Source organism: Cryptomeria japonica, chromosome 2 (assembly GCF_030272615.1).
Source record: "Cryptomeria japonica chromosome 2, Sugi_1.0, whole genome shotgun sequence".
NCBI classification, from domain to species: domain Eukaryota; kingdom Viridiplantae; phylum Streptophyta; class Pinopsida; order Cupressales; family Cupressaceae; genus Cryptomeria; species Cryptomeria japonica.
Genome location: NC_081406.1, coordinates 533,091,649 through 533,101,536, shown reverse-complemented (window position 1 = coordinate 533,101,536; position 9,888 = coordinate 533,091,649). Strand labels below are relative to the sequence as shown.

Sequence of the window (9,888 nt, the reverse complement as noted above, 5' to 3'; positions counted from 1 at the left end):
AATCAGTGTTTTGCAAACTTTAACTTTATTAATCTATTCGTTCAACCACTTAATACATTGAACCAAAAGAAAGATGCAAGAACACAAAGCAATCAACTAGAACACCATAACACAAAGATTTTATACGTGGACAAACTAGTTAAGGGAAAAACCACAGTGGGGATGAGACCCACAAGATGAGTATACTCAAATATAAAGTTTTACAATGAGAATGCACATGCATTCAGACACATTGCCTAGAGCTCACTTCTTAAAAAGAGAAGCTTACTGCCTACAAATGAATTACAACAGATCACTGGAGTATATGAAAAATAATAGCATCTACAAATGCTTGATTATAGTTCCGGTTAAGCACATTTTGCAAACATTTCATACTCCGCCTTACACTGCTCTAATCCACTATTCTGCAATAATTCGAAGCACAAATCTGTTGTAAACAACAATGAAGGAAAACTGAGAGAGGGGGGGGGGGGTGAATCGGTTTTCATTGGATTAAACAAATTAAGCACAATCTCAGATTTGATAAACTGCACCAAGAGTAAAGATAAATGCAATAACAACAACACACATAACACCAATATTTTTGATGTGGAAAACTCGATTAGTATGTGTAAATATCACAATGGGGAATGCACATGCATTCAGGCACACTGCCTAGAGCTCACTGGTCAAAACAACAAAGGGCTACAACCCTCAGAAGGCTCACTACCTTACAAAGATCAGACAATAATCCAGATTACATGAACTGAAAGAATAACATCTCTAAATGCCTGATTATAGTTCCAATTAAGCACACTGTCTGCACAACAACTCTTCTCTGCTCTTCCACACTTCCGAATGATAGATTCGCTTGTTCGCACATACACTATTCTCTCAAATCATAAAAATTAACCATAGACACACAACTTACATGATTACATCACCTATTTATACAAATCATCAACCTTAACCATAAGGTCAGCTCAACACATAAGACCTAATTACAAAATTACATCACACGATACATAAATCCATAACTAGACCAATACAATGTCGACAAGGACATAACATGAATCCAAATCAAATCCTCAAACATGCAACACTAGAAATCTCACCAAGATCAACCACAACACGTTACATCTCCAAAAATACCGCATAACACAAAGAATATCACCGGACCCAAAAGATCTTCAAGAATGCGCACAAGGATCAATGCAGACCACCAAAACAAATAGGACACAATTAGGAAGCACCAACAAGCTCGTTAAGAACCATCCACAATAACTGCACCAATACCACTTAATCAAATCTTCATCAACCATCACGCTAACACTCAAGAACACTTATCAACAACAATTCAAACTAGAAAGATAACTTGCGGAGCACCAAATCACGAACCATCTGAAATGAAGATACACATGAACATCCAAAACACTCTCCCAAATCCGCAACCAAAGATATAGTCATACCGGAGCACAACAGATCAAATACCACTCTGCCAACTACAAAGCACAGAAGAACAATCTTCATACTAGAATCCACAACTCGATCAAATCACCACATAACATCATGGAATCAATAAAGAATGGAGTATCTCTAGTTGATTCAACATCCCAAACAGATAAACCAACCAGATTAACTCAATGCAAACACTGGATCACCAAACAACTCTCTGCAATACCAAAACACGGGAATATGTTGACATCAATGACAACATATCTTAGCAGCAACAATATCCAACAAAATCACCAACCTGCACACAAATGATCACCATCACATTTCGCGTACCCACCGATATCCAAAATGATCATAATAATTGATCTTATATATCCACAACAAGAAATTAATTCAACTGCATGTCGGCTTCAAGAAAACTTAACATATTATGAAACGTGTACACACTGTCGGCCAAATATGAACTCAGATACCAATGCATACCAAAACAATTTTCCTACCAAAACTGCCAGACAAAATACTTGGACCACAAAATCAATCACCAAAATCATTCCGCATAATCCGCATAAGGATTATCCATGCAAATCGATTGTTAAGCATTGTTAAGCCAAAAACTGGTACACAAAAGCTTCTAACACACACAACAATTATCAGCGGAGGCTAAAACTCTGGAATAAGGTAATTCGGACATCCAAAAACCTTCCTTGAAATCCACAACACAAGATATCAACCCGAAAAGAAATACCGATCAAAATATTGAACTTTGTCGGATGCTTCGTTTTAGGCTGTCGGACTTGAACCAATCTTCAATCTGCCTTCTAGTACGATCAAATCACACGATGCAGATGAGATTACTGACTTGGGTTTCCATCAATGACAACACCGGATGACCCGTGCAGTGTCTCTTGCCAACAATTTTTGCTTTTGCTTTAATGGGCATTTGTGGCCTTTGGGATTATTGCATTTTTGTATCAGATTTTGTAAAATGTAGACACTTAAATTTGGTTAGTTAATTCAATCAAATTTAATTCCCCTAGCCACATGTATTAATTAAATAATTAATATTATTTAATTAAATATTACATCCCCTTCCAATCAATTGATTAATGCTTTAATTAATTAATCCCCCCTTTATCCTTCTACTAAATAAAATTAAATAATTATTCTATTTAGTTCCTGTCATCTTTTTCCTCCTTTTATTTGAATTAAATAATTCAAATAACCTAATTGAGTCATATGTCTCCTAACCTTAACCCTCCATCTAACCCTCCCTCTAGCCTAACCTACTAACTAACCCAGGTTTCCTAACCAACCTTATCCTTCTAACCTCCTTTGTCACATGTGTGCACATTCCTAATTTCTTAAATATTAGAAAAATAAACTAATTTTTGGGTGTTTCTCTCCCAAATGGACACGTGTCCTTGATGACACTTGTCCTTCTTTGCATCGGCACTTGCCCTTCTCAAGGACACTTGTCATTCCTTGCATTGCCACTTATCCTCAACTAAGACAAGCGACACATCCTCAAGCATCTCCCTCATCCCATCCAATCTTATTTAACCTCCTCATTTTCCTTTGCAAGTCATCCACTTTCATGCAATCATACCGTTATCATGCCAATTTAATTACTCACATCCATCCACTTTGCATCCAATTTTAGCTTAGTTTTTGCATGTTCAATCATGGAGCATCCTCAAGCACCCTTGGAATCCTAGAATCGAGCACACATCAAATCGAAGGACAATCAAATCAAAGGAATAATCTAGAGTTTGCATCTTAATCAACTATAATTTGCTTTTATCCAGTTTTCCTTTTAAGCATCCTAATCTTGAGTGTGGTTGAATTTTGTGCTTGCTTAGGTTGTTTATTGCCATTTCAATCATTTTATTTATCACAATTTTTTTTGTATACACTTTATAAATTTAGAAGTCATGCAATTAGCACATAAAGTACTAAGGAGATATAGTAGGTTTTTCATAAGATGCTACCAAATCAACCTCATCAAGGAATGACACCCACAAAGATTTAGGCTATCAATTCATGGTATGGGATCTTTTGATATGTTGTCATTTACAACCCACTAATTTATTTTTGGGTACAAAAATATAGCAATTTTTTTAATCCTATTTGATGCCTCCTAATGCAAGACAAATCTAAGCAAAGATGGATCTCCATGAAGTGCTATGTCTAGACCAGAACATTAAATGTTCTTTTAGCAAAATTGAGGTGTAGGGTACTAAAATAGCATGGGAAAAATGAAATTGATATATGGTTGCCAAAAAAATTGTTCGTGGAGGAAGTTTGTGAGTTCAAAGGAGTGGTATGAGGGAGATATAAACACAATTGTTCTAGAATGAAATGCAGCATAACAAAAAATGTTTCGACGCTTATAGATTCCAAAAAAACCACTCACTAAAATTGTGGTAGGTGACTTACCTCAAGATTTTGTAGAATTTGTGTCGTGCTTTTAACAATGCCATTTACAAGATTTTTTTTTTTTGGAACCCTAACAAATTTGATATTGTGTCTCCTCTATAGCCATTTCCCTAACTAAATTACACATAACTTTTGTTTAAAATATAATATTTACATACTCTCAAAATATAACTTAACCAATCTCCTTATACCTAACTTTACCAAACTCAACAACACCTAGAAAAGAATGAACCAATGAAAGAATTTTGTCCTAATCGTCTAAAAGACCATTAGCCATAGGACTAATTAATTAATTAGGTTAAAGTTTGGGCTCCAAAAATTAGAAGGGAAAAATAGGGCAACGCCCATATTGTAATATTGACAGTATTTAATAATTAATTGAAAAATAAACACTTGCTATATTTTAATTATTAACTAATTTAATTAACTCAGTCAATGATACAATATGGATGCTGCATAGACAAAAGTAAAAAATAGTACACAAAATGTAAAAAAAGAGCAATTGATAAGACAGATGGCAGCTACAAGTTAGCATAGCTATATAACACCCAAACCAAACAAAAAATATCTTAAACTGTAAAACGCGGAAAGCTCTTACGTCACTCAAAAGCTGTTTACGGACGTAAAGAACAGCTGGAAAGTTACCTGCCTCGCACGAATAACGGCAGCGGTTTGGAAAGTGTGAAACAGCAGATATCATGACTTCTACACTCTTTCTCTCGCCATTAATTCTCAAGACGGCCAACACGCGTGTACGACGTATACTCATTCTCACCACGCAGCTTTAAAATTCAATGCCAGATATTATTTTTCCAACCAAGATCTCAAAATGTGTGGCGGATGTGGGGTGAATTTCAATTCAATTAAGTGCAAGAGTTTCTTGAAATTTGCAAGAGAGGCTTTCCAGGTACTGTGGCGAGCTAGGGTTTGGAGCTTCAAATGGTCCCTGCTTGTGAATTTTTGGCTTGAATTTCGTTGTGTTGGAGAATTTTTACTCGTGGCTCGAATTCGCTTGGTGCAGGTCGGGAACAAATTATTCAGAACAAGAGCGAATTCTCGGTTGTTTGTTTTCATTCATGAGATTGAACAGATGGAATTTTTTGGATGTCCTTTTTCATTAGTGAGAATGAACAGGTGGAAATTCAGTTTCTGCTTGTGTGCTGTGGTTTGAATTTGTTCCCCACTTGCATCAATTGAATTTGAGCCAATGGTAACTGAATTTAATCAGCTGCAAACACTGAAGAAACAAACGGCATGGCGTAGAACGCTAATCGTATAAGATTATTCGGTTGAGGTACGTGCTTTTTATTGCTGGCTTATTTTTCGGCATATGGATGATTTATTCGTTTAATAATGTGTTGAATTTTTTTAGATATGATTACGAAACGATTCAATGTTAGTAAATTTTCAGAAATGGTGATATATTTTATCTGATTGACAGCTTATCTCATTGTACCTGCGTTGCTTCGATATTTATTTGCATATAATCGGAGCTCATCTTGAGAAGGGTATTTACAAATTTTTGCTATTCTTAATCATGAGTTATGGTGCTCTGGCCGTCGTTTATTTGTTCATATTATCTTTTATGCCGAATCTGATATCGCTGTTTTGATTGGCTTTAAATAATAATTTAATTAGAGGTTTTCCTTTCTTTTGGTCCGTCTGTTTAAATTTATGTGCGCGATTCTTTATTATTAGTGTTTGAGTTTCTTTCTTTGTATCAATCAACACAGGATTTCTTTGTTATTTGTGTTTGTGTTTCTTTCTTTGTATCAAACAACACAGGGTTTTTGATAACTTTTATTCTACCGTGAAATCTACTGTTGTTCATATCATGAAATGTGTAGTTACTGTTTTATAATTGTTATCTTCGAACTTATGTGGTTTTCCTTAGCTTTTGTAATTCCAGATCCTACATTTGATTATTCCTTTTTACTATGCAATATTTAATAGTAGACCTTTTTAAGCTTAGATTGGAACAGAGGGCAACCCTTGAGAAGTAGGCGGGTAAGTTGTATTTTATCACTGCTTTGTTTGCTAACGAGAAAATGGAATTCATAATTGAGAAAGGTGATATATGATTTGATGTTGCTATCAAATGTCTGTCTGGGTTTTATTGTATCTGAACTGAGACTAGACTTTAATTTAATATAAGTAATTTTCATTAATCCACGATATAGCTTGAAATGTTTCTGAATTTCTCTTCTAATTTTATCATTCTGATGATGCTATCTACTTTTTTCCTTCTGATTTCTGATGACAGATCTGAAATTTTGATCAAAGAAATTAATGGATTTCTCTTCGACCTTTATCATTCTGATGATGCTATCCACTTTCATCATTTTGATGAAAAAATTCATGCTAGCTAAACCTTGCAACATAAATATGTTTTTTTTTGATGAAATTGTTATAAAGTGTGATTGATGCTTTTCATGCTGAATAGTCAATTGGGGTTTATATACGCGGAATTGTAATATTGTGAAGCAAATTTGGAATTTTTTAATGAAATTATTAGGTAGTGTATTGTATACTTTTCATGTTGAATTATCAAATGGGGCTAACTATTCGCAATTGGAAAATTGTGAAGCAAATTGGAATTTTATATTTGGTGTTTTATTGGATTTTCTGTTTAACTCATTGGTTTTAAAGCATGAACCACTTTTGAAAGGGTTAAGGAAAGATTTTAATATTGTATCGTGAACGGTTGACCTGATTATTCATATTTGCCTCAAAAGAGTTTTTCCAGGCGAAAATTTTGCATGTTTTGTTTTTATTTGCTTCAAATTTTGTACGCATTGATTCTCTTGTACAAGTTTATCAGACTTATTATTTATTTAAACAAATGATCAACTTCTTATTAGTAAATCTAGCCATCTTAATTTCTGTATTTTCAAATGTAAGCATCATTCAAATAATCTTAAAGTGATATCTATGACTACTTTGGCTAGGTGAATTTAGGCCAGGCCCATGGCATGGTTACATCCTCTGGGAGAAGGGATTCTGGTAAGTCGTACGGTAGCCATTGGGCAGTGAGATGTGAAAGTGAACAGAGGAATGATAGAACTACGAATCGTGGGAAAGCCCTGATTAAATAGCTTAGGTTTATGCGTCTTACGATTTTACCTGGAGGGTTTTAAAAAGCAAAAACATTTAAATGTCTGTACTCGTTCTATTCTTAATAATATATTAGGGTCAATTTAAGTAGATGTAATATAGTTGTTTCCGCAGATGTTTGCCATTGAGGAATACTGGTAATAACTTTGAAAATCGACGTTATATTGTTATCTTTATTCAACGAGATTCTTTATCTTTGCTGTATTATTAAGTATTGTTAATGTAGTCTTTATTTTTCTTTGAAACCAATATTCTAAGAGTGTTAGACTCGCGTGAGTGCTCTGTATAATGCCAAGACATGATAAAAGGTCCAAGATGGGCATCCATAGAAAAGAAGGATTCAATTCAAATTTCAAGTTAGGTTCCCATATGACAGAAAGAACCATGTCAGTTCAATGTGGGCCTCTTAGAAAAGAAATAAGATATAACCATGTCAAAGTCACAGCAAGTAGAAAAAACTGGTCAGAGGATCAGGGTTCTTGGTAGCCACCAGGAGTCATTTCCTCTCCTTAGAGCGTTGAGAGTTCGACTCGTGCATCCTCCAAAAGAATAGGGAATTAAGCAGGGTTGTGGAAGTCACACCAGTGATTAAAGCTTGTGGTGCTGTTATCCACAATTTGTGTTTTATCGTGTGATACAAAACAATGCAAACAATAAAAGAGTTTTACAGGTATGGTATGACTCTGGGAATATTTTAAAATATTCTGTTATACCATGTTAATATTTACTGTACTCCTTGTTTCTGCCATGGTTTTTTGGTTTGTTGGTGTGTTTATGGTTATGGCAACGTTATACCCTTGTGGATTTAGGTGATGTGCTTATAAGACATTGAGTTGAGCTAGGCAGTGACCTAAAAAACCACTGTTTGACCTTTTGCCATTCATTTTAGAATGAGAATTCATAGCGTTGATTTGTTTGAAGAGTTAGTGTTAAGTTAACCTATACTAAGAGTGACCAAATAGAATCTAAAAGGAATTGGAACCATATGGTTTTCTGCCGAGTTCCAAATTAAATGCTTGTGTGTTTGTGGACTGTACACAAGACTTTTGGTAGCTTCTGGTGTGGCATTTTGAGAAGAGCAGTTGAGTCATATGTTACAAATTGATTGTTTGAGAACATGAACATTTACTTGGCATGAGTTTTCCAAAATAGCTTCTGGATTCAATTAGTAACAATTTTCACACTTATCCCACTCTGTTTGATAACATGTACGTTTACTTGGCCATGAGTTTTCCAAAATACTGGCCATGGGTGTTCCAAAATAGCTTCTTGATTCAATTAGGTATAATTTTCAGACTTAGCACACTCTGATCATCCTGACTGTAGCATGATCTTCCTGATGATGGATTACTGGAGCATCTTACAATGAACATTTTACAACATTTTAACACAATAAAAAGTCTGATATTTTCTCCTTGCTACGAATGCTGACGTCTCGATTTCAAGAAATCATATAGTCTTAACACACTTTGAATTATTGTGCATCTCCAGCCTTCGGGTGTAGTTAATACTGAAATATGTGAATGGAAGGAACCTTTAAAGGCCTAAAGTAGTATGGTGTTCTGAACTAACTTCAGGACACAAAAATTGTTTCTAACTCGGATCTAGAAAGTAACTGCAATTAACAAACGATAGCCATGTTGCCCCACTCTCCAACTCAAAAGAATGTAAAAGAAATGACAGCTATGTTGTTTACGACCTGTTATCAATTCTAAGGGTACTTCTATTTGAGGTACTCGGTAACTGAAGCTGTCATCTACATTGCATCTCCTATTTGAGGTACTCTGTAACTGAAGCTGTCATCTACATTGCATCAAATCATTTCAGAGTATTGTAATTGAGAGGTACACTCTTAAGTGTCTGCTTCGTTAGAAGGCAAGCTCAGCAGATATTCTGATTTTTGTGACCAACTTTAGATAACGAATTGATTCAACTAGATCTGTTGTCATTTACTTGTTTTGGTTTTCTTGTTTTCTAAGAACCATTATTATTCGACTTACCTACTGGACTAGGCATTAATCATATTTTCACCATTTGATTACAGCTCAAGTTCCCAGCGGGGCTGATTATTACACCTTTTATAAACAACCTCTCTGTGTGCAACCTTTTATTAGCTTTCGAGTCTAAGCTTAATCATGGTGTAAATAGATCAAGTTCGATTTTCCCTTTTTATCTTGGTACAAAGGTGTTTACCCAAACAAAATCATTTGCCTTCTACCAAAAAGGGTGATAGCATATGATCATCGCGCCTATGTGGAACTCTTTTTGGTCCTATTTCTTGTTATATTTGTTACTATTTGGAATACTCCTCTTTTATTTGTCACTATGGTATTCTTTCAGTCACTTTGAGCATACTTAGTGGGCCTAGTGTCTAAGGTCCATATATGTTGCAAGTTTATAGTTGTTTGATTCAAATTTGTTAGCGTTTCCTTTTTCCTTTTCGATAAAAAGGGAATTTTGAGATATTATGATCCAAAATGTGTTGAATAGTAATGTTAAGTCTTTGATTAATGGAAAGACGTATCTGATTCGCAGAATATTAAGTCAAAATGCATTAATAAGTGTTACAAAATGATAATTTTTTTTCTATAAAAGACAACTATTTCTTATTCATTGGAAAACCCCAAAAACACGAGTTCTTGTGCACATCATTCTTCTTCCTCTTCTACCTACAGTTGCTTTTATTTTTTCGCGCTTATTTCGCACTTTTTTCGCAGGCTTAGGCACGCAATGACACTTGTTTCCTAGACGCGCAATTTTTCTCTTCTTTTCAATCGTCTTACTCATTGTTGTCCATACATGATGACGTAACCAAGGTTTTTTTTTTCGACGAATTTCCTTTCAAGATTAGGACCCTTTTTAAACAAATATAAACATTCGGCAGATTCTACGTGGAAGCATACA

At 34.8% G+C, this 9,888-nt stretch overlaps 1 long non-coding RNA gene across 2 annotated transcripts; it reads left to right on the top strand.

Annotated features, from left to right (window-relative positions):
• Positions 1 to 4,460: 4,460 nt before the first annotated feature.
• Positions 4,461 to 8,958, top strand: LOC131052143 (uncharacterized). Of its 2 annotated transcripts, none has more exons than XR_009107292.2 (3): positions 4,461 to 5,164; positions 5,312 to 5,378; positions 6,819 to 8,958. It is a non-coding gene; the product is annotated as an uncharacterized LOC131052143 (long non-coding RNA). The 2 variants fall into 2 exon arrangements; XR_009107293.2 differs by lacking the exon at positions 6,819 to 8,958 and adding an exon at positions 6,134 to 6,404.
• The last annotated feature ends 930 nt before the right edge of the window (positions 8,959 to 9,888 follow it).